This window comes from Hyperolius riggenbachi, chromosome 3 (genome assembly GCF_040937935.1).
Source record: "Hyperolius riggenbachi isolate aHypRig1 chromosome 3, aHypRig1.pri, whole genome shotgun sequence".
Taxonomy (NCBI): Eukaryota; Metazoa; Chordata; class Amphibia; order Anura; family Hyperoliidae; genus Hyperolius; species Hyperolius riggenbachi.
This window is the reverse complement of record NC_090648.1, coordinates 220,362,913-220,386,084: the sequence shown is the minus strand read 5'-3', so window position 1 is coordinate 220,386,084 and position 23,172 is coordinate 220,362,913.

Below are 23,172 nucleotides of genomic sequence, written 5' to 3'. Positions count from 1 at the left end.
TTGCAGATCTAGCAGCTGTTATTTATTTCCAGGGACTATCATATTAATAGGAACTCCAGTGAAAATAATGTAGAAAAAAAAGTGCTTCATTTTTTACCATAATTATGTATAAATGATTTAGTCAGTGTTTGCTCATTGTAAAATCTTTCCACTCCTGATTTACATTCTGACATTTATTACATGGTGACATTTTTACTGTGGGCAGGTTATGTAGCTGCTCCTAGCAGTTTTGGCTGTTAGAGACAGATGTAAACAGCTAATTCCTGTCTGTGAACATTGTTACATTGTGGCAGTTTGCCCAGAGTACCACGGTACTCAGAGCTTCTTCTAGGAGGGGTTTCAGCACAAAATCAGTCATACAGCGCCCCCTGATGGTCTGTTTGTAAAAATCATTATATTTCTCATGTAAAAGGGGGTATCAGCTACTGATTGGGATAAAGTTCAATTCTAGGTTGGAGTTTTTCTTTAAGGTCAGACACTGTAGATTCCTTTTCTTCTCTTTTTTTATCAGTCGAATAGATACAATTTAGTGTCACTTGGGGAATTCATTAACCACGTTTTTTTTAACACAATAAAATGCTTACACAGTGAAATATAGCTACTAAATCATTGACGTGAAAATTATTGCTGTGATCATTTTGGGTGAAAGTTTTAGGAAGGATTGCTCCACAGGGAGAACCATGGGTGGAAACAGAAATTTGCATATGTCTGATTAGAACTGGAAACTATTAACCCTCTGGGCGATACAATTATATCGCCCAGGAGGTGGCGCAGCACTATTTTTTTAAATTTTTTATTTTTTAAATCGCTCGCTACATGATAGCCGCAGCGCAGCGGCATCCCCCCACCCACTCCGATCGCCTTCGGCGATCAGAGTAAGCAGGAAATCCCGTTCAGAACGGGATTTCCTGCTGGGCTTCCCCGGTCGCCATGGTGACGGGGCGGGATGACGTCACCGACGTCATGGACGTCGTGACGTCGGAGGGAGTCCAGATCCGCCCCTCAGCGCTGCCTGGCACTGATTGGCCAGGCTGCGCAAGGGGTCGGGGAGGGGGTGGACTGCACGGCAAGCGGCGGCGATCGGAAGTTACACGCAGCTAGCAAAGTGCGTGTAACAAAAAAAAATTATGCAAATCGGCCTACCAGGGCCTGAGAAATCCTCCTGCGCGATATACCCCGAGCTCAGCTCGGGATTATCGCTCAGGAGGTTAACAACCTGACAAGAGCTGAATAACAAGCGTATCAATCAGTAAGGCCTAGGACCCACTACAAAGCGCTATCGGTGCAATTTGTGGTAGCACTTTGGAAGCGATTTTAGAAACTATTTCCCTGCTCCTATACAATACATTAGAATGGAAATTCTCCCAAACTGCTGCATGTCCTGTGATTGTGATTTCCTTAATCGCAATCACTCCAGTGGGATCTGCTCCATCCACTTACATTGGCAAAGCATTTGGGAAATCACTAGTGATTGAAAGCGATCCCAAAATGCTGGCAAAAACGCTCTAGTGGGTTCCAGCACTAAGGGCCCTTTCACATTATGTCTGTGTGATGCAACGGGCAAATGCAATTATTGTCCTTTGAGGCTATCACATTGATCATGGTGTGGGGGATTCCATTGCAGGTGGGTGAAGTGTGTTTTCATTGGCAGTAAGGCACACTTGCATGCAGGGATCGAGTCAGGTGTGAACGCTGGTGGATGACGTCCACCTGCTTTTTTCAGAAGGTGGACGTCGTCCACCCTGGCATGTGTAGAGGGAGAGAGCGCAGTGAAGGGGAGCGTTGGGCACGGTGGAGAAGGGGGGACGTCTCCCCCCCCCCCTTCCCTCAGCTTGGGGCTCCCCTTACTCGCTTTCCCCTCCAGAACTAAAATTTGCGGCGGCTTACTTCTTCCTCGATCCAAGCGCCGGGTAAGTTCTGTGTGCCGCTGCTCTGGTCTAGAGCAGACCAGACTAGCGGCAGTGGAGTGCTGACTCTCACACCGGAACGAGGAAGAGGTAAGTCCCGCCTGCTGCCAGCCGCGTCAAATTTTAGTTCTGGAGGGGAGAGCGAGTAAGGGGAGCCCCAAGGAGAGGGATGGGGGAGACGTCCCCCCTTCTCCTCTGCTGTGCCCACAGCTCCCCTTTACTGCGCTGCTCCTCTCCTGCTGGCGGGACACCTGGCTACCTATTTTGGGGACATATACTCCTGACTACATATACTGGGGACATATACCTCTGGCTACATATACTGGGGACTACTATACCCTGGCCCTGACTACATGTACTGGGCACATATACCCCTGGCTACATATACGGGACACCTATACCTCTGACTACATTTACTGGGGACATATACCTCTGGCTACATATACTGGGGACATATACCACTGGCTACATATACTGGGGACACATATACCCCTGGCTACATATACTGGGGACACATATACCCCTTGCTATATATACTGAGGACTACTATACCCCTGACTACATATACTGGGCACCTATACCCCTGGCTACATATACTGGGCACCTATACCCCTGGCTACATATACTGGGCACCTATACCCCTGGTTACATATACTGGGGACATATACCCCTGGCTACATATACTGGGCACCTACACCTCTGGCTACATATACTGGGGACCAGGGATGCTCAAATTCGGATTAGGAAGATACCCGGATAGTTGCAATCCGGATATCTCCCAGTAATGCTGTGCGGGCTGGGCGGGGGGGTCAAGCTTATCTCTCTGACGTCTTCTTCGCTCGTCCCTCGGCGCCTCCCATGATGCGGTCCACGCGGCGGTCACGTGACTACAAACACTTCCTCCTTCCGGGTTGAAAGAGGAAGCGTTTGTAGTCACGTGATGCGCGTGGACCGCATCGTGGGAGGCGCTGAGGGACAAGCGAAGAAGACGTCAGAGAGGTAAGCTTGACCCCCCGCCCAGCCCGCACAGCATTACTGGGAGATATCCGGATTGCAAATATACGGGTATCTTCCGAATCCGAATTTGAGCATCCCTACTGGGGACACCTATAGACCTGGCTACCTATGCTGGGGGTACCTATTTTGGGGGAACTGCTGTCAGATTATCTCCATTTTTGTGGAACCGCTGTTAACAGACTAAGGGCTCGATTTAGTAATCGGTGCTAACCCAGTTAGCACGACTAAAGGCTTTGGGCGTGCTAACTAGGGTGCTAAGTAGTTAGCACATACAAACTACTTAGCACCGTAGTTAGCACATGCAAACTTAGCACCATAGTTAGCACATGCAAACTACTTAGCACCGTAGTTAGGACATGCAAACTACTACTTAGCACCGTGCTAAGCCATGGTTAGATACCCCTGGTCTTGCTAATTATGATCTTGTAAAAGATAGAATATTTGGAAATTTAAATTCAATCTGAGCTCTATATATTATGTGACGATCATTATATTATTGTTAACAATACCTCTCATCTTCCACAGTGATAATTGATGCTGAAGCTACTGTTGAAAAAGTTAGGAGGCGCACTGCTACACTGCATATTCTGTCATATGTTCCTTTTCTTTGTTGAATAAACACTGATTTTTTTTTTTTTAAATTAGGGTGCTAAGTAGTTTACATGTGCTAACTACGATGCTAAGTAGTTTACATGTGCTAACTACGGTGCTACTTAGCACATGCAAAGCATGTTAGCACATGCAAAGTGGCTTTTCACTGGCGTGCTAACACTTAGCACCCTTTTCTGAATCAAGTCCTAAGTGTATTTTGGGGAACAGCTGCCAGATTATATGTATGTTAGGGGAACAGCTGCTGCCAGATTACGTGTATTTTGGGGAACTGCTGCCAGATTGTGTATGTTTGGGGGACAACTACTGCCAGATTATATGTATTTTGGGTGTTAAGTGTATTTTGGGTGATTCGCTGCCAGGTTTCGCGTATTTTGGGGAACTGCTTCCAGATTATGTATATGTTGGGGGAACTGCTGCTGCCACATTGTCTCTTTTGGGGTCACCACTGCCATATTATCTGTATTTTGGAGGAACTTCTACCAGATTGTGTCTTTTTGGTGAAATGCTGTCAGATTACATATATTTTTGGGGGATACACTACGGCAGAGCTCAAACTTCCCTGGCAGACCTTTTACATCACTGCTAAGGTCATGTATATTTGGCCCCACCCATGACCACGCCAACGTTATGCTTGACCACGCCCATTTTTGGTGCACCGCGCGCAGGGGTTTTTAGGGTGAGTCCACTCACCTCTTTTCCTAGGACAAGACAAGGCAGTGTATGCCTCACTCCACTGCACCATTAAGGCGTGAGGCGACTGTTTTGTATTGTTGCTGTTTAATTGAAGAATAATCACACCACACCAGAAACACAGATTCTAAATAGCTTGCAAGGAGCCTGAGAGGAAATCAGAGTGCCCGGAGGAAATCCACGCAGACACGGGGAGAGCATACGAACTCCATACAGATAGATCCCCAGCTAGGATTTGACCCCAACTTTGCAATGCATATTATTGTTATATTATTATTATTATTATTATAAATTTATACAGCATATTCTGTGGCACTTTACAATTAGAAAAACAAAATCTACATACAGTGACATAATATAGTAGATATAAACTTCTAGGCCCCTGATTTAGAAATAAGTCCTGCTCTTTCCCCTGACAACTCTGCTCCCCATCTTCTTGTGACTTAGCACAGCCGCCATTCCTACAATCAAACACAATCCTCAAATACAAAGATACAGGCGCTCAATAATTCATATTAATAACAAAAATAATGTCCCAAATATTGTGTCTTCTCCACTCACCATTTAACAGTACACGCTGATCAGCTCAGAGGCCCCATATATCACAGTGGAACATGGCTGAACCCTCCACAAGGCTGCAGTTCAATATACCTGTATGTACAATAACCTGCAGCACTCGTGCCCCAAACTACAGCCCTTATGACCAATGCATGATCATTAAAGGACAACTATCAAAGTTGTGCATTTTCTCATGAGCCCATTAATACAGCACATAGCAATAGTTATAAAAAAAACAGTGACAGACTGACAGTAAAAAAAAGTTTCTTCTTTTTAGGCCCTTTTTACACCAGCCGGTAATTCCTGCATTGCATTACCCTAATTTGTCACAAGGGGCCACAAAATAAATGAAAGTTTATGGAGACTTTCACACTTATTGTGGTACTTTGCATGGGAACCCAGTTCCCATTCATTGATCTAAGTCCCCGTGCCAATGATTGTCGGCCTCAATAAGATGCTGTAGTCATTCACAAAAAATGAAAGTAATGAGTCCACGCATTACTTGCTGTTCGTGTACTAATACTACGCACAAGAAAGTAATGCACGAGGACATCTTGTGGCCAAATAGTAAAATTACACCTACACACATTTTTTTTAAATAAAAAAGACCTATACATACATTTAAAATTAACCCCTTACCTCTTACACTCTCCCAAAGTTACTCAAAAAAAAAAAAATACAATTAAAAAAATACATAAATAGTTACTTTAGGGACTGATTTTTTTTTTTAAATATGTATGTCAAGAGGGTATATTACTGTTACTTTTAAATTATGGGCTTGTAATTGGTGATGGATGCAAAACTGAAAAAATGCACCTTTATTTCCAAATAAAATATTGTCTCCATACATTGTACTAGGGAAATATTTTAACCGTTGTAATAACTGGGGCAAAAGGGAAAATAAAATGTGTGGGTTTTATCCACAGTAGAACGTTTTTGTAACGATCGGTGTCAGCACACAGAGAGAATCTGATTATTGGTGATCTGCAGTATCACCAAGAATGCCGATATATGTGTGAAGGATCGCGGAATGGCCGCCGCATGCTTGGACGGCGTGGCGGCTAGTTCCGCGTCCAGCCCGGCGGTTTACGTGTGGCGTCATGTGTCTGATGTGATACAGCCTTTCTGTGCACATAGGCTGAGGAATACACGCGCGCGTGCGGAGAGACAGAAGCTTTATGGGAAACAGAGAGGGATCAGCTGACTCCCTTGGTCAGCTGATCGCAGGATGTATGCGGATTGGCTGGAGGGGCTGGGGCGGCGCTGATCAGCGCTACACTATATAACCACTCGCCTCTCAGTCTCATGTTGTCTGCCGTTGCAAATGCTTTATGTGTTAGCACACAGACCTCAGTCAGATCCTACAGTGTGTTAGAACCAGGAGGACCTGGGAATTCACACTGAGCTAGATTACTCTCGCAAACTGTGTCAATGCTATGTTATGCTATAGACTAGTTCCAGGGTGTTGTGTCTACGGACCTCACACCCAAGCCTAGGAAACTGTGTCAATGCTATGTTATGCTATAGACTAGTTCCAGGGTGTTGTGATTACGGACCTCACTCCCAAGCCTAGGATACTGTGTCAATGCTATGTTATACTACAAGCTAGTTCCAGGGTGTGGTGACTACGGACTGCACACCCAAGACTAGCATTGTGTACTTGTATTTCATTAGCCCGGCTCCAGGGTGTAGAGAGCTAGGATCTCACACCCAGTTAGGGCAAGACTGTTCTCTTTAGCAGCAGGGCTTCCTGCAACCTAGCCTAGGTCCCTCTCCTAGGGAGCTTTGGCTACAGGGATTCACCCCAGGGATTCACCCACAGTCTGGGGTGAATTCCCTTCTTTACTACCTCCAGCCCTTCTGGTGGTTCTTACTCAAAGTGGTACTGTTATATCATACACTCATATCTCAGGTGTCCAGAGGTTAGACATACCTGGATTATTGGTGATGCTGCAGATCATCCATAATCTGGTGTATATCTGTATTACTGGTGATTCTGCAGATCGCCAATAATCGGATTCTCTCTGCGTTTTGACACCAATCGTTACAATATACCTGATTATTGATGATCTGTAGAATCACCAATAATACAAGTATAACTAACCTCTGGACACCTGATGAAGTGTAAATGTTTGGTGCAGCAGTATATGAGCCTGGACCACCTGAGGAGCAGGTGACCCTAGACCGTATAACGAGTATCTCCTAGTCAGGGTTGGAGATACCCAGAGAGCCAGTGATTCCCTGAACTGCTGGGAGTCAGACTCTACTGCAGTCAAAGGACTCCTATGAGATAGAGTCCCTGACTGGATTGCAGAGAGGTCCCTCTGAGGGACAGGGAGTCCCTGCAGCTACTGGACACCCCACCGTGGGGTGTCACAGATAGAAGGGTCGGCCAGGCCAGGTCGGCAACACACGAGCAGATAAGGTACAGAGACAGAAGGCTGATTCGGTAACCAGGGACAGGCAGGGTTGGCAACAGGTATTCAGATATGCGTAGGTACCGAATCAGAGAGCAGGAGAGGGGTCAAGAGAGCAATAGGTCATAATAGATATCAAGCAGAGGCCTAGTCTAGAGTGTGAGGTCCGTGGTCTCAACACCCAGGAACTGGTCTAAAGAATAACACAGCAATGACACAGTATCCCTAATCTTGGGTGTGAGGTCCATGGTCTCAACACCCAGGAACTGGTCTAAAGAATAACACAGCAATGACACAGTATCCCTAATCTTGGGTGTGAGGTCCATGGTCTCAACACCCTGGAACTGGTCTAAAGTATAACACAGCAATAACACTGTAATCTGGCTAAGTGTGAATCCCCAGGTCCACCTGGTTCTAACACACTATGAGATCTGACTATGGTCTGAGTGCTAACGCATAAGCATTCGCAACGGCAGACAACCAGCAACTGACAGGCAAGATGTATATATAGCAGAGCGCTCCTCAGCGCTACCCAGTCCCATTCAGCCAATAACCTACTGCGCTGGGATCAGCTGATCGTCCTGATCAGCTGATCCCTCTCCTACTGGCATAAAGGGCCTGCCTGTTAGCGCGTGCATGCGTAGCTCTCCATCTGTGTGCACTACTAGGCTCTGACAAACCAGACGCATGCTGCTGCGGAGAAACCGCCGGTCTGAACGCGGAACCAGCCGCCTCGCTGTCCTACCGTGGGGCGGTGTCTCCGCAATCCATTACAGTTTTATTTTAAAACTATACTGGCTGAAACCGGAGAAATAATGATTTTTTTTTCAATTTTTACTTATTATTCTCATTAAAATGCAGTTAGAATAAAATAATAATTCATTGTGATAAGTACTGTTAAAGTTATTGGCAGATGAATGGACACAGCACTGAAAGGTGAACATTTTTAGGGGGAAAACCCTTGGAGGTGAAGTGGTTAAAGTGAACCTCCAGACTAAAAATCTACTTAGCAGTACTGAAAAGGCTTGGTGTTTCTTTAACAGTTTCACAGCATGAATACTGCTCATCACTGGAACTAGGGGAAGTAAGTAATACCCCTCATGATCTTTGCATATGAGGGTGCAGGGGCAGTATAGGTTAGATAGGTAGGTGCCCGCAGTATAGGTTAGATAGGTAGGTTCCCCCAGTATAGGTTATAGGTAAGTGCCGGCAGTATAGGTTAGATAGGTAGGTACCCGCAGTATAGGTTAGATAGGTAGGGGCGTCCAGTATAGGTTAAATAGGTAGGTGCCTCCAGTATAGGTTAGATAGGTAGGTGCCTCCAGTATAGGTTAGATAGGTAGGTGCCTCCAGTATAGGTTAGATAGGTACGTACCCACAATATAGGTTAGATAGGTAGGTTCCCCAGTATAGGTTAGATAGGTAGGTGACTCCAATATAGGTCAATATAGGTTAGATGGGTAGGTGCCCCGCAGCGGCTTGGGGGAGCGGGCATAGTAGTTACAACTCACCTTCCGCCGCTGAACCCCCGCACCCTCCATGTCCTTCCTCTCCCGACGTCTGTCACATTGGTATCAGCGCCCCCTGTGATGACATGTGGTCACATCATCACAGGGAGGTGCTGTCACCAACGTAATGGATGCCTGGGAGGGAGGAAGGAAATAGAGGCTTCGGTGGATCAGCGGCGGAAGGTGAGTTGTAACTAATATGCCCGCTCCCCCACTGCTGCGCCCCCCCCCCAACTGCCTCTCAATTGCACCAGGAGCAGGCCCCCTACTGACCACGAGCCCTCTGTCCATGCCCAAGTGCCCATATGGTCAATATGCCCCTGTGATGGTGTAGGGGAGACCACTAGACACCCAGCTTATGTGGACAACTTAACACAAGGAAAAAATATATAGGGTACTACTAGACACAAGGGAAGCTTATGGGGACCACAAGACACCAGGGGAGAACATATAGGAAAGCAGTCAGCACTAGCATTAAAACACGGAGTAATGGGTGAGAGTCGATAAGCTGGTATTTTGGAAAGACTAAAGCATATGAAGTTAGGGCTGGTTCACACTATGAGCATTTTGAGCTTTTTTTTTTAATCGCTAGCATTTTTAGAAAGCGCTGTAAAAGCACATGTGTAATGAAACCCTATGTTAGCGTTCTCACATGAGCGATGAGCTTTCTTTCCAACCGCAAACCCTGCACCATTTTCTGGGCGATTGCACTTCAATGAAAGGTATAGGAAAATTTGAAAATCGCTTTAAAATCACTTTAAACAGCGATTTTGTAAGCATTTTTCAGGGAATTTGCTTTAAAAGACATCCAGTTCCGGGTTAAAGAGTGCACTACCGGTTTGTCTGCACACACAAAAACGCCTACAAAATCGCTTGTAAAAAATGCAAATCACACAAAGAACACCGGTCAACGCTTCACAAAATCACTAACAAAGGCGCTTAGCTTTTACGATTTGCAGTGTAAAGTAGGCATATGTTGCAAAAGAATTTCAGCACTACTGTGTGATGAAAAGATTTGCAATTCTATTGACAAAGTTTCAGTCGTTGAAAGCAAGAATCTTTAACCAACATACCAGCAGTGAGAGGCAGTGGATGAAGGGTGCAGAGGGGAAAGCCTGACGGCTGTTTCGCACTTCCTTTGAGGCAAAGTAGTGCAAATGTCAGGCAGACTTTCGCTCTTCTCCCTTCACCCACCATCTCTTAATGCTGGTATATTGATTACGGATTGTTGCTTTCCGTGATTGCACTATTGTCAATAAAATTGTTTATCGCTCAACGCAGTAGTGCTGAAATACTGTTGCCACTTAAAAATATATAGGTTCTTTAAAGCGGATCCGAGATGAAAAACTAACTATAACAAGTAACTTGTCTATATATCTTATCTAAAGTTTAGATAGTTTACACAGCATATCTCACTGCAAACAGCTTCAAACGTTTATGATTATTTATTCCTGTGATACAATGAGGGCAGCCATGTTCTGTTTGTCACATTGTCACAGGCTGAGGGCTGGAGATGCTATCAGCTTACCTGTGTGAAAACTTCACTCCCCTCTCCTCCTCCCCTCTGCCTCTGAAATCAATGGCTAGTAACCTCCTCCTCCTCCTGCCCAGACTGAGCTTCCATAAGCCCTTTCTACAGTGCCAAGGCACAAAAGGAGCTGTGGGCGAGGCTTGTTTGGTTTATAGGGAATTAGAGTATTACAACAAAAAAAAAGTATTTGGCTTGAGGAATGCCCTATAAACTATATGAAAGGAACACAATTATGCAATGAGTAAAAGTTTATCTCGGATCCACTTTAAAACTCCCAGCTCTCTCTAAGCTCTCTTTTCCATACGGAGAGGCACCCGGCAAGGTTGCCCGCTCTCCCCAGCTCACATTGCCTATATTTTCGAGCTGTTTGCCCAGAAAATTCCGAGCTCTGTAGACATCGCAGGTATTAAAATAGGGTCTGCGAATTATAAGGTGAGTCTCTTGGCAGACAATATCATCCATACACTATCTAAACCAAAACATATTCCAAAAACATATGGATAAGTTAATTGGCTCCCCCTAAAAAAAATTGGCCCTAGACTACAGTACTTACGCTACATAATATAGACATATGGCAATGGTAGGGATTAGATTGTGAGCTCCTTTGAGGGACAGTTAGTGACAAGATATATATACAGCGCTGCGTAATATGTCGGCGCTATATAAATACTAAAAATAATAATAATAATAATAATAATAATCTAAACCGCGCACACCCACTCTCAAAGTGTTTTCTGAATCCTCTCTATTTTCTGGTTTTAGGCTTAATCGAGATAAATCAGAACTTATGTCTATTAATATTTCCCCTTCTGCAAGAAAACGTTTAGTTGACCAAGTTGGTCTCAAGTTTGAACTGAAGTACATTAAGTATCTAGGCATTCTCCATCCCAATGACCCTCTACAGCTTTATGGTATTAACTATCCCTGCTTTTTAAATATAATATTTACTTTTTAGGTAAAGTGCATGCCCTTAAAATGACTACATTCTCTAGGTTGCTAAACTTATTTTGAAATTGAATCGCGATCAGAAAAGGTGACCTCTATTCTCTACAAAGAAACATTCAATTTTTTGTGGCCCTGGTCAAGAGCAAGGATATGCTCTAAAATTTTGATGTTACCTCATGTTAATTACTCAGTTTAATTGAATATCTGTATTGCTTCATTACTGCATTATGCTAGCCCCTAGTGGGTTCTGCTGATGTTGTTGATATTTTTCATGTGTTGACAATTTCAACAAAAACTATTTGAAATTAAAAATATTTAGGGTACTACTAGAACCAGGGAAGCTTATGGGGACCACTAGACACCAGGGGAATATAAATAAGGGACCACTAGACATCAGGGAAGTTTATAGGTATAACCACAGGGGTCGAGTCCTGCGTGAACGCGGGTGAACGGCGTCCACCCACTTTTTCTTCAAAGTGAACGCCGTTCACCCTGGCTTGTGTGGAGGGGGGCAGAGCAGGGAAGGCGAGCTATAGGGACAGTGGGGATGGGCGGACATCTCCCCAGCCCCCCCATCCCTCACCTTTGTGCTCCCCTTCCTGCCTCTCTCCCCTCCAGCGTTTTTAAGTGTCGGGCCGGCGGCGAAAGTGGGCGGAGACTTCCTGCGTTCCAGTCGCATGGGACGCTCCGCTCTGTGTGCGGCTAGTCTGGTCTTCTAGCCGCACACAGAGCGGAGCGTCCCATGCGACTGGAACGAGGTAAGTCTCCGCCCACTTTCGCCGCTGGGCCGACACTTAAAAACGCCGGAGGGGAGAGGCAGGAAGGGGAGCACAAAGGTGAGGGGTGGGGGGGAAGATGTCCGCCCATCCCCACTGTCCCTATAGCTCGCCTTCCCTGCTCTGCTCCCTCCGGGTGGGGGGCTGGGGGCACACCTGGCTACCTGGGCACATATACACCTGCCTACATATACTGGGGACATATACACCTGCCTACATATACTGGGGACATATACACCTGCCTACATATACTGGGGACATATACACCTGCCTACATATACTGGGGACATATACCCCTGCCTACATATCCTGGGGACATATACACCTGCCTACATATACTGGGGACATATACCCCTGCCTACATATACTGGGCATATATACCCCTGCCTACATATACTGGGGACATATACACCTGCCTACATATACTGGGGACATATACCCCTGCCTACATATACTGGGGACATATACACCTGCCTACATATACTGGGGACATATACACCTGCCTACATATACTGGGGACATATACACCTGCCTACATATACTGGGGACATATACACCTGCCTACATATACTGGGGACATACCCCTGCCTACATATACTGGGGACATATACCCCTGCCTACATATACTGGGGACATATACACCTGCCTACATATACTGGGGACATATACACCTGCCTACATATACTGGGGACATATACACCTGCCTACATATACTGAGCATATATACCCCTGCCTACATATACTAAGCATATATACCCCTGCCTACATATACTGGGGACATATACACCTGCCTACATATACTGGGGACATATACCCCTGCCTACATATACTGGGGACATATACCCCTGCCTACATATACTGGGGACATATACCCCTGCCTACATATACTGGGGACATATCCCACTGGCTACATATACTGGGCACATATACCCCTGGCTACATATACTAGGCAACTATACCTCTGGCTACATATACTGGGGATTACTATACTCATGGCTACTTATACTGGGGACACCTATAGACCTGGCTACCTGTGGGTACCTATTTTGGGGAAACTGCTGTCAGATTATCTGCATTTTTGTGGAATCGCTGTTATGTATTTTGGGGAACAGCTGCCAGATTATGTGTATTTTGGGGAACTGCTGCCAGATTGTGTATGTTTGGGGGACCACTGCTGCCAGATTATATGTATTTTGGGTGTTACGTGTATTTTGGGTGATCCGCTGTCAGGTTTCGCGTATTTTGGGGAACTGCTTCCAAATTATGTGTATGTTGGTGGAACTGCTGCTGCCACACTGTCTATTTTGGGGGAACCACTTCCATAATATCTGTATTTTGGAGGAACTTCTACCAGATTATGTGTCTTTTTGGTGAAATGCTGTCAGATTACATCAATTTTTGGGGGATACACTATGGCAGAGCTCAAACTTCCTTGGCAGACCTTTTACATCACTGCTAAGGTCATGTATATTTGGCCCCACCCATGACCACGCCCATGGTGTGCTTGACCACGCCCATTTTTTGGCGCGAGGTTCTCCCGGTGAGTCCACTCACTTCTTTTCCTAGGACTAGACCCCTGTATAACCAGATACCAGGGAAAAAATATAGGGGACCATTAGACACCAGGAAAAAATATATAGGGGCCAATAGACAACAGGGAAGCTTATGTGAACCACTAGACACTAGAAAAATGTGCAGGGTACGCTAGACACCTGGAAACCGTATAGGGGGCAGTAGACACTAGGGAAACACATAGGGAACTTCTAGGTTGCCTTAGCTCAAAATTTTCAGACCATCTCTACTAGCTTCTAGTCATCCCCCCCCCCACCTCAACTTCTCCAGCCTATGTAGCCTTTCCCCCACCCATGCTGCCATGCAGCATCCCCCAAGTGTTACACAGCACTCCATCCCCACCTCTACCCATTGCCCCACATTAGAAATACAGCAAACAATACACCCACATAGGAAATGTAGCAGGCATTCCCTCACATATGAAATGCAGAAAACATTACCCCACATAAGAAATGCAGCAATCATTAAGCCCACGTAAGAAATGCAGGAAACATAACCTCACTTAAGAAATGCAGCAAATAACTACACCCGGGAAGGTTCTATGGGGTCCTGAGCCTTCCCTCTACAGTAGTATCTCACTCTTTTTTTTTTGCACTGCTTCAGTATTTCTGTACAGTCATGGGGTTTGATTCACAAAGCCGTGCAAACCGTTTAGCACGAGTGTGCTAAACAGTTCGCACGTGAAGTGCTGTTCGTGGACTTTTGCGCGCAAAGTGCTGCGATTTGCGCAATCCGCAGCAAATTGCGTGCACAAAAGTCCGCGATCGCATGAATCGCGGCACTTTGCGTGCGCCAAAGTCCACGAACGGCACTTCACGTGCTAACTGTTTAGCACACCCGTGCTAAACAGTTTGCACGGCTTTGTGAATCAAGCCCCTGGTGTCTCTTATATAACAACTGCAGACATCCAGTCCCCCATGTAACTAGTACAGACATAATGTTGATCTCTATAACAAATGCAGTCATCATGTCTATGATATAGCAAGTGTAGCTGGAGCCATAATGTTCTCAAAATAATAAATGCTGCTACAATATTTCCCAAACGGAAAGGTGATCAAATTGCCTATCATATAAAATATGATAAAATGATCTATTTCTCAGATAACAGTTATCATAAATAACTTATATAAACAGTAATAGCAGTGCACAAAATTGAAATACACAAGTCAAATAAAAAACAAGTTATGTGTTGCTAAAATAAAGCAGTCACTGTATTTTTAAATTCAGATATATATGTGTAGTTGTGTCATTTGAAAGGGATGGTTTTTGAGATGCAAATACTGTAGTTCTTTGTTGATGCAGGTTAGTACAAATTTTGTATGCAAATGTATGCACTCCCTTTGCACATGAAATCAATCAATTAATTTGATAAGTTTGGGGTTGGTGACAACAAATTAAGTTACACAACAGCAGTACTCTACATATGCACCCCCGCAGAGCTGTTGTGAATCCACTGAGAATGTTGAGCACATTAAATGCAGAGGTGTTGTCTATCATCTGTAAACTTGGTTCAGATTGTGCATGTAGAATGTGTGATAGAGGAAGAATCCCCTCATTCTCTTGAAGAGTACCTGCATATCACTCTTACATGTACCCACAGTTATATTGCTTAGGGCCAGGGGCGTAGGAATAGGCCCTGCAGCCCCTGCGCCCGCGGGGGGGCCCGGCCCCCCCCCCCCCTGGGGCCCGCTCGGGGCCGTTTTGTGGGTGCTGGAGGGGTGGCAGCATGAGGGGAAAGCCTTGCCCACAGTCGGCGGGGAGAGGGGTAGTTCCCCCCTCTCCCTCACCTCGGGGCTCTCCCCTCTGCGCTCCCCTCCAGCTCGTAAGTGTCTGTGGGGCTGTGGTGGGCAGCGAGCGGCGGGCAGATACATACCTGCTTCCGTGCGTTCCATCGGAGACTTCTCCCTCTAGCGGCTGACGTCACTTCCGCTGCCCACCACAGCCCCACAGACACTTACGAGCTGGAGGGGAGCGCAGAGGGGAGAGCCCCGAGGTGAGGGAGAGGGGGGAACTACCCCTCTCCCCGCCGACTGTGGGCAAGGCTTTCCCCTCATGCTGCCACCCCTCCAGCACCCACAAAACGGCCCCGAGCGGGCCCCGGGGGGGGGGGGGCCCGCTCAGAAAATCTGCAGGGGGGCCCGGTGGGGCCTAGTTATGCCCTTGCTTAGGGCCCACTCAATGTTCTTTGTTCCTGTTCGCACCCTCTACAAGTACTCTTACTGAGGACTAGTTTTATATCCTAAGTTCAGTTAAAATGCATCCCTGGTTAACACAAAAAAACACAGAGGTACGCTAATACTTAAAAGTTAGAATGTCCCAACACATTGTCTGTTTAACCCTCCTGGCGGTTTGCTAAAAAATCGCCAGGGGGCAGCAAATCTTTTTTTTTTTATTTTTTTTTTGTTTTTTCATGTAGCGAGACAAAGTCTCGCTACATGATAGCCGCTGCTCAGCGGCATCCCCCCAGCCCCTCCGATCGCCTCCGGCGATCGGCGATCAGGAGATCCCGTTCAAAGAATCAACGTCGTGACGTCAAAGGGGATTCCGATCCACCCCATAGAGCTGCCTGGCACTGATTGGCCAGGCAGCGCACGGGGTCTGGGGGGGGGGGGGGGGCGGCTGCGGCGCGACGGATAGCGGCGGATCGGCGGGTAGCGGCGGCGATCGGGCACTGCACGCAGCTAGCAAAGTGCAAGCTGCGTGCAGCAAAAAAAAAATTATGCAAATCGGCCCAGCGGGGCCTGAGCGGTGCCTTCCGGCGGCATAGCCCGAGCTCAGTTCGGGCTTACCGCCAGGAAGGTTAATAACATTCACTGGAACCCTGTATCAGCTAGGTTCCGGTGCATAGATTTGCCCCAAGCAGAAAATGTCCCTGGACATTTCTTTATCAGATAGTAGAGACCTTTTTCTGCAAGGTGGCAGGGCTACACGCTGCAACCCAGCTGATATGGGGCTCCAGTGAATCTTATTATACAGAGGCTTATTATACAAATGCTGGGGCACTCACATTGACAAAGACAGCCCGGAATGGCTGATAGGGTATAGTGTCAGTGGTTTTCTCCACACCATGTGGTAGTGTGTTTGTATGCAGAAAAACATGTGTTTCCTCATTTTTTTCTGCACATGAAAAACACATTCAAGTGTGATCTTGCCCATTGATTTTGTGGGCGATTTGTTTCGCCCTCCCAGCGCTCGGGTGGGAACTGCGGTTTTTTTCAAGCGCTTTTGCAAAGCGATTCGACTTTTTTCACTTCCTGACGCAAGTCAAGAAGTGAACTCTTTGATCCAGAAATGAATAAATACAATGTATTTATTCTTCAAAGCTCTGGGGAAATCACTATACAAATCGCTTGTGATTTCCCTATACCTTCTATTGAGCAAATAAACGCTCAGAAAATGGTACAAGCAGTGCGTTGCTGAGCGGATAGGAAACAAACCGCTCAGATGAAAAACACTCATAGGGAATCGTTGCACAAGCTTTATATGGCAATTTTTACGATCACCGGCGCTTGGAAAAAGGGCAAAAACTCCCTAGGTGGGAACAAGCCCTAAAAGAACTGAGGAAGATACAAAAACCGAGCACAGTTAGGGCCAATGCACATCACAAACCTCTAGCAAATCTGCAAAACGCTAGAGGTTTTTGAAGCAGATTTTCAGAGCGATTCTAGGCATGTTTGAAGAGGTTTTCTAAACATGCCTAGTGTTTTTTGGAGTGTTTTTGTGTAGCAGATTTCATATATTGTTATTGTTACTGAAAAGCTTCTGTAACAAAAACGCCTGGAAAACCTCTCTGATCTAGCGTTTTTTCAAAGCGGTTTTCTACTTTCCTATAATTTAACATTAAGACAGAGACGCCTCAGAAATCAAAAAAATGCTACAGCCCCCAAGTTTGCGTTTCTGTGAAAAAGGAACTGCTGTGGTGTGCACCAGTCTATTGAAATACATTACCCAAGCAGTTTTCAAACAGCTAGCATTTAAAAAAAAACGCTCCAGAACCGCTCTGGTGTGCACCAGCCCTTAGAGCAAACTGATCCTAGAAGCTTGTCCTTTAAGATAATTTGTGTGCAACGCCACTCACTAGGTGCTGCTATTGCCCTATGGCAAAAAAAAAATAATACCAATCGCTAGATCTTTATGATATCTGGCAGCCCTTAAATGTAAAAGCAAGTTCTGGAAATGATGTCTCATTCTCCAGCCTGGCATCCTGCAGCTCTAACTACAACCTCCTGTGCCCTCTACAGATCCTTACCAGAAGGGTTTGTACCCCTTTCCCTCCCATGCATTTAAAAGCAAATGTTCAGATGAACAAAGCATTTATGTTAACCGTAGGTATAACAACAACAACAACAACAAATAACATTTGTAGAGCGCTTTTCTCCCACAGGACCCAAAGCGCACAAGCATGGCTCCGACCATCGTGGTACAGAGGAAGAATTTTATAAGTCCGGAAATGCCAGGCTAAACAGGTGGCTTTTCAGTCTGGATTTGAATAGCTCCAGGGATGGTACTGTCTTTACTGGCAGGGAGTTCCAAAGAGTAGGGGCAGCATGACAGAAGGCTCTATCTCCAGATTTTTTGAGGTGCACTCTGGGAGTGACCAAGTTTATAGAACTTGCTGATCTGAGGTTGTGAGAGGTGTGGTGCAGCTTCAGCAAGTCCTTCATGTATCCAGGGCCCAGATTGTGCAGGGATTTGAATGTCAGCAGTCCAATCTTGAAGAGTATTCTCCATTCTACTGGTAGCCAGTGCAGTGAGCGAAGAATCGGTGTAATGTGACAGTGGCGAGGCTGGTTTGTTAGCAATCTGGCAGCAGCATTCTGCACTAATTGCAGGCGACGCAGGTCCTTTTTGGGGAGGCCAGCATAAAGGGCATTGCAGTAGTCCAGCTGTGATGTGATGAAGGCGTGAACTAGAGTTGGTAGATCTTCTGGGGGGATCAGATGTTTAATCTTTGCAATGTTCTTCAGATGAAAGTAGGAAGATTTAACTATAGATGAAATTTGGTTTCTGAAACTCAATTCCCCATCGATTAGTACGCCAAGGCTGCACACAAGGTTGGAGCTGTTTATGTCTGAATTCCCAATCCTGATTGGTGTTGCTTTAGGATAGAGCTGCTTTAGGTATAAGATGCCCAGCAGAAAGCCCCAGTGGTCAGATTTTTTAAGCATTTATGCAATTTTGAAGACTTAATACATGCAACAGTTGGAAGGGTTTAGTCTATTAGTTCTCCTTCCTAAATAGAGTGTATTATGGCTGGATTTATTTAGTCCTTGAATGAGTTTTCATATGTTTGTTTCCTGAATATGTTTTGATACTTTTCCATTATCTATATATTACAGTTAATAGCACTTTTTACCAATAAAAGCATGAGGGCTGGTTCACACGGGCTTCTGCTCAGCCTCTCGTTCAAACACCATGGTTTGGTTTTTTTCAAGCATGCCAGCATTTAACAGCTAAGCTTTTAATGTCTTTTAAAAGCTTTTAATGGCTTTCAGGAGAACATGCGTTTTCTGGTAAATGGTACTAGGAGAAGAAACACAGAGACAATGGGTGCCAAAATTGTGCAGTATGTCACAGATGAATGGGTAGGGATAGGTGTTCAAAAAAGGGAATACTCACAAAGGTGGGTTGCACACTTGGCAACCGACCACTTAAAGCAGGTGGAGTGTCTTATACCTGACTCCACTCAGGTATGCCAGCAATCCTGGAGACGGTCGCTCTCTTGTTGAAAAACTTCATGCACTCTAAAACTGTGGGGTGGTGTGGGTTCCACCTCAGGTTAGGTGTATGGGACTCCCCTCACCAACCCGTGGGGGGAGGGGGGGGGTATAACACAGAAGGGGGTAAAAAGGCGCCCAATGAAGTATAAAAAGTTTAAAAACATACTTAAAGAGAACCCGAGGTGTGTTTAAAGAATGTTATCTGCATACAGAAGCTGGATCTGCCTATACAGCCCAGCCTCTGTTGCTATCCCAAACCCCCCTAAGGTCCCCCTGCACTCTGCAATCCCCCATAAATCACAGCCGTGCTGTGAGGCTGTGTTTACATCTGTAGTGTCAGTCTCAGCTGCTCCCCCGCCTCCTGCATAGCTACGGTCCCTGCCCCCATCCCTTCCCTCCAATCATCAGGGAGGGAAGGGATGCAGGCGGGGACCGGAGTTCTGCAGGAGGCAGGGAGAGCAGCAGACTGACACTATAGAGATAAACACAGCCAACTCTGACAAGCTGTTTGTCAGCAGCATGGCTGTGATTTATGAGGGATTGCAGAGTGCAGGGGGACCTTAGGGGGGTTTGGGATAGCAACAGAGGCTGGGCTGTATAGGCAGATCCAGCCTCTGTATGCAGATAACATTCTTAAAACCCACCTCGGGTTCTCTTTAAAACTAAAGGTTGAGGTGGCTTACCTCATAGAAGACAACTCACTTAGAGTGGAAAATATTTATTAACAAGCACAGGCAACGCGTTTCGTGGGATCTCACCCACCTCCTCAGGCCAAATAAAGTGCTAATGCAATCTAACAGCCGTGTTCGGGGTGCCTTTTTAAAAAAAAAATCATACTTCATTGGGCGCCTCTTTATCCCCTTCATGCATTTTCTGGGCTCTTGGTGGCTTTTGCAGTAAGTGGGTGCAGGGAAAGGGCTGGGATTTGGGCTTTTGTTGGCTTTCAGTGGCTTTTACTGGCATTCAAATGCAACAGCAAATGAATACTAGAAGCTGCATGTTGCTTTTGAGATGGGATGCCGGGATCTACTGACAGGCTTTCATGAAAGCCAGCAAAAGAAACACAGCCTTCCTGTCCCTTGCCGATCCTCCACAATCCTCCGTTCTCCCGCCGCCAGCTACTTTCGTAACCCCCCCACCCGAGCCACGCGTATCTTTTTCCGTGTTCCAATCCGCAATAGCGCAGGACGCTATTGTGGGCTGGAACGCGGAAAAGGATACGCGTGTCTCAGGGCACGCAGGCTCAGTTGCCGTCGACTTGCAAGTCGACGGTATCGAAAGTAGCTGGCGGCGGGAGAATAGATAGTTTTGGAGGACCAGCGTGGGACAAAAAGGCTGCACGGGGCTGGCAGAAGCCCCAGGTAAGTGAAACGCTTTGTTTTAGAAAGTTCTTCAGTTCCGCTTTAACCTCCCTAGCGTTCTGGACGAGCTGAGCTCATCCAGAGACGCTAGAGGGCACCGCTTAGGCCCCGCTGGGCCGATTTTAATAATTAAAAAAAAAAAACATGCAGCAAGCACTTTGCTTGCTGCATGTCCTACCCGATCACCGCCGCTCACCGCCAATCCACCGCTACCCGACGCGAAAGAGAGCAGGCCCCGCAGACCCCGTGCGCAGCCTGGCCAATCGCCGCCAGGCTGCGCTTTGGGGTGGATCGGGAGTCCCTGTCACGTCACGACGTCGATGACGTCACTCCGTCGCCATGGCGACGGGGGAAGCCCTAAAGGAAATCCCATTCAGAACGGGATTTCCTTATGGGCGTGATCACCGGCGGCAATCGGAAGGGTGGGAGGGAGTCGGCAGCAAGGGGAGAATCATGTAGCTAGCGCTAGGCTAGCTACATGAGATTAAAAAAAAATTGAGCGAAAAAAACCCGGCCGCGGGAATCAGAACGCCCAGCAGGTTAATACCAGCAAAACACCTATGCGAACCAGCCCTAAGGCCCCTTGCCCACATTTTTTTTGTCTGCAAACTCTCAGCAGTGGTAGAACACTTAATCCCAACCATAGACCTGGCTTCATCAGGGCCTTCCTGATATTGGGAAAATATTGTGCATTATGGTTGGCTTGTAAAATGATTATAAAGCAAAACTTGAAGTGCTATAACCAACATATCTATGGCCTAATAGTTAGAACCAACAACATAGCATCAAAGGCAAACAAAATAAAAAAAATCTATCCATTCATATCATTCATACACACTACGCTGTCAATACAGTAGCTCCCCCCCCTCCCACCACACACACACACACCTGCACCCTCACACACACCGTACCCACTCTAGGCCCATGACCCCCGCCCCCCTTAACTAGACAAGAGACAAGACAAATAACATTTATATTGCGCTTTTCTCCTTGCGGACTCAAAGCGCCAGAGCAGAGCAGCATCCACTAGGGCGCGCTCTATTGGCAGTAGCAGTGTAAGGGAGACTTGCCAAAGGTCTCCTACTGAATTAGTGCTGGCTTACTGAACAGGCAGAGCCGAGATTTGAACCCTGGTCTCCTGTGTCAGAGGCAGAGCCCTTAACCATTACACCATCAGCCAACTGTCCTGTAACTGCCCTCCATGTGTATTGAATATGATCAAATCTGATTATTGGGCTAAACCATCCCAGAACTGTCTCCTAGCTATCCCCCATCTATCAGAAAGGGTAACGTTCCTCCAATCCAGTGAAGCGGGATCTCCACTTTCCAATTTTTCTTGCTGTGATGGTGTGAGAAAACGCGGAAAAGCCACCGCGAGTACTCAGAGTAAGGCGGCTAATTCCGCGTCCAACATGGCATCCACTAGCCTGACGGAGCGCGGAGAAACCGCCGCATGCCCAGTGAACAGGGCGGCGGATTCCGCGTCTGACATGGCGGTTTGCACGCTTGGGCCTACCATTAGCAGTATGGCTGAACGCAGGGAAACCGCAGCATGCTCTGACAGCGGTGCGGCTGGCCCTACGTTCAAACCAGCAGATACATTACTGTTATTATTCAGACTAGTTCCAGGGTGTTGATGATCAAGGAACTCACACCCAAGACTAGGGAACTGTATTACCATTCTGTTATACTTCAGACTAGTTCCAGGGTGTTGATGATCAAGGAACTCACACCCAAGACTAGGTAACTGTATTATCACTCTGTTATATATCAGACTAGTTCCAGGGTGTTGATGATCACGGAGCACACACCTAAGACTAGGCATTGTTATTATCTGTTATGACTTTCTGCTTTCCTGACCACTCTCTTGATCTCTGATTTGGTACTTCGCTATATCTGATACTCTGTTGCTGAACCCTGCTTGTCTTAAGATTCCGTATCTGTCTCCTGTCTCTGTACCTGATCTGTCTGTCTGTTGCCGACCTGGCCTGTCCGACCTCGAGAACTATCTTCCCTGTTTGGAGATAGTTCACAGACCTGTCAGTGACACTTCACCATTGGTGTCACTCACTCTCTGGTCCTTCCCACTCTCAGCCTGGCTCCGCCCCTTGGGGAGCATCAGGCCATTGGAAGGAATCTGTTCTCTGAGCAGTATCCCTTACTGCCTTGCACCCTCTATACGGGTGCTCTCCTCAAAGTATTACTGTTGCACCAAACACTGATATCACTCAGGTGTCCAGAGGTTAGAAATATATCTGATTATCGGTGATACTGCAGATCATCAATAATCGGGTATATATCTGTATTTTCGGTGATACTGCAGATCACCGATGATCAGATCCTCTCTGTGTTACACCGATCGTTACAGAACGCCAGACCAAAAAAGCAAATGGACGCACACACCGACCGTCTGGGCGCAATTACCACTTCGGTGGATACCATCAACCAAGTGCTGGGTAATCACCGAGCGTTAATTGACGCTTTGTCCGGGTCTTTACAAACCCTCCAGACGGCTGTGGACGAAGTGCGATCTCCTCCTAGCACAGACATACGTATGC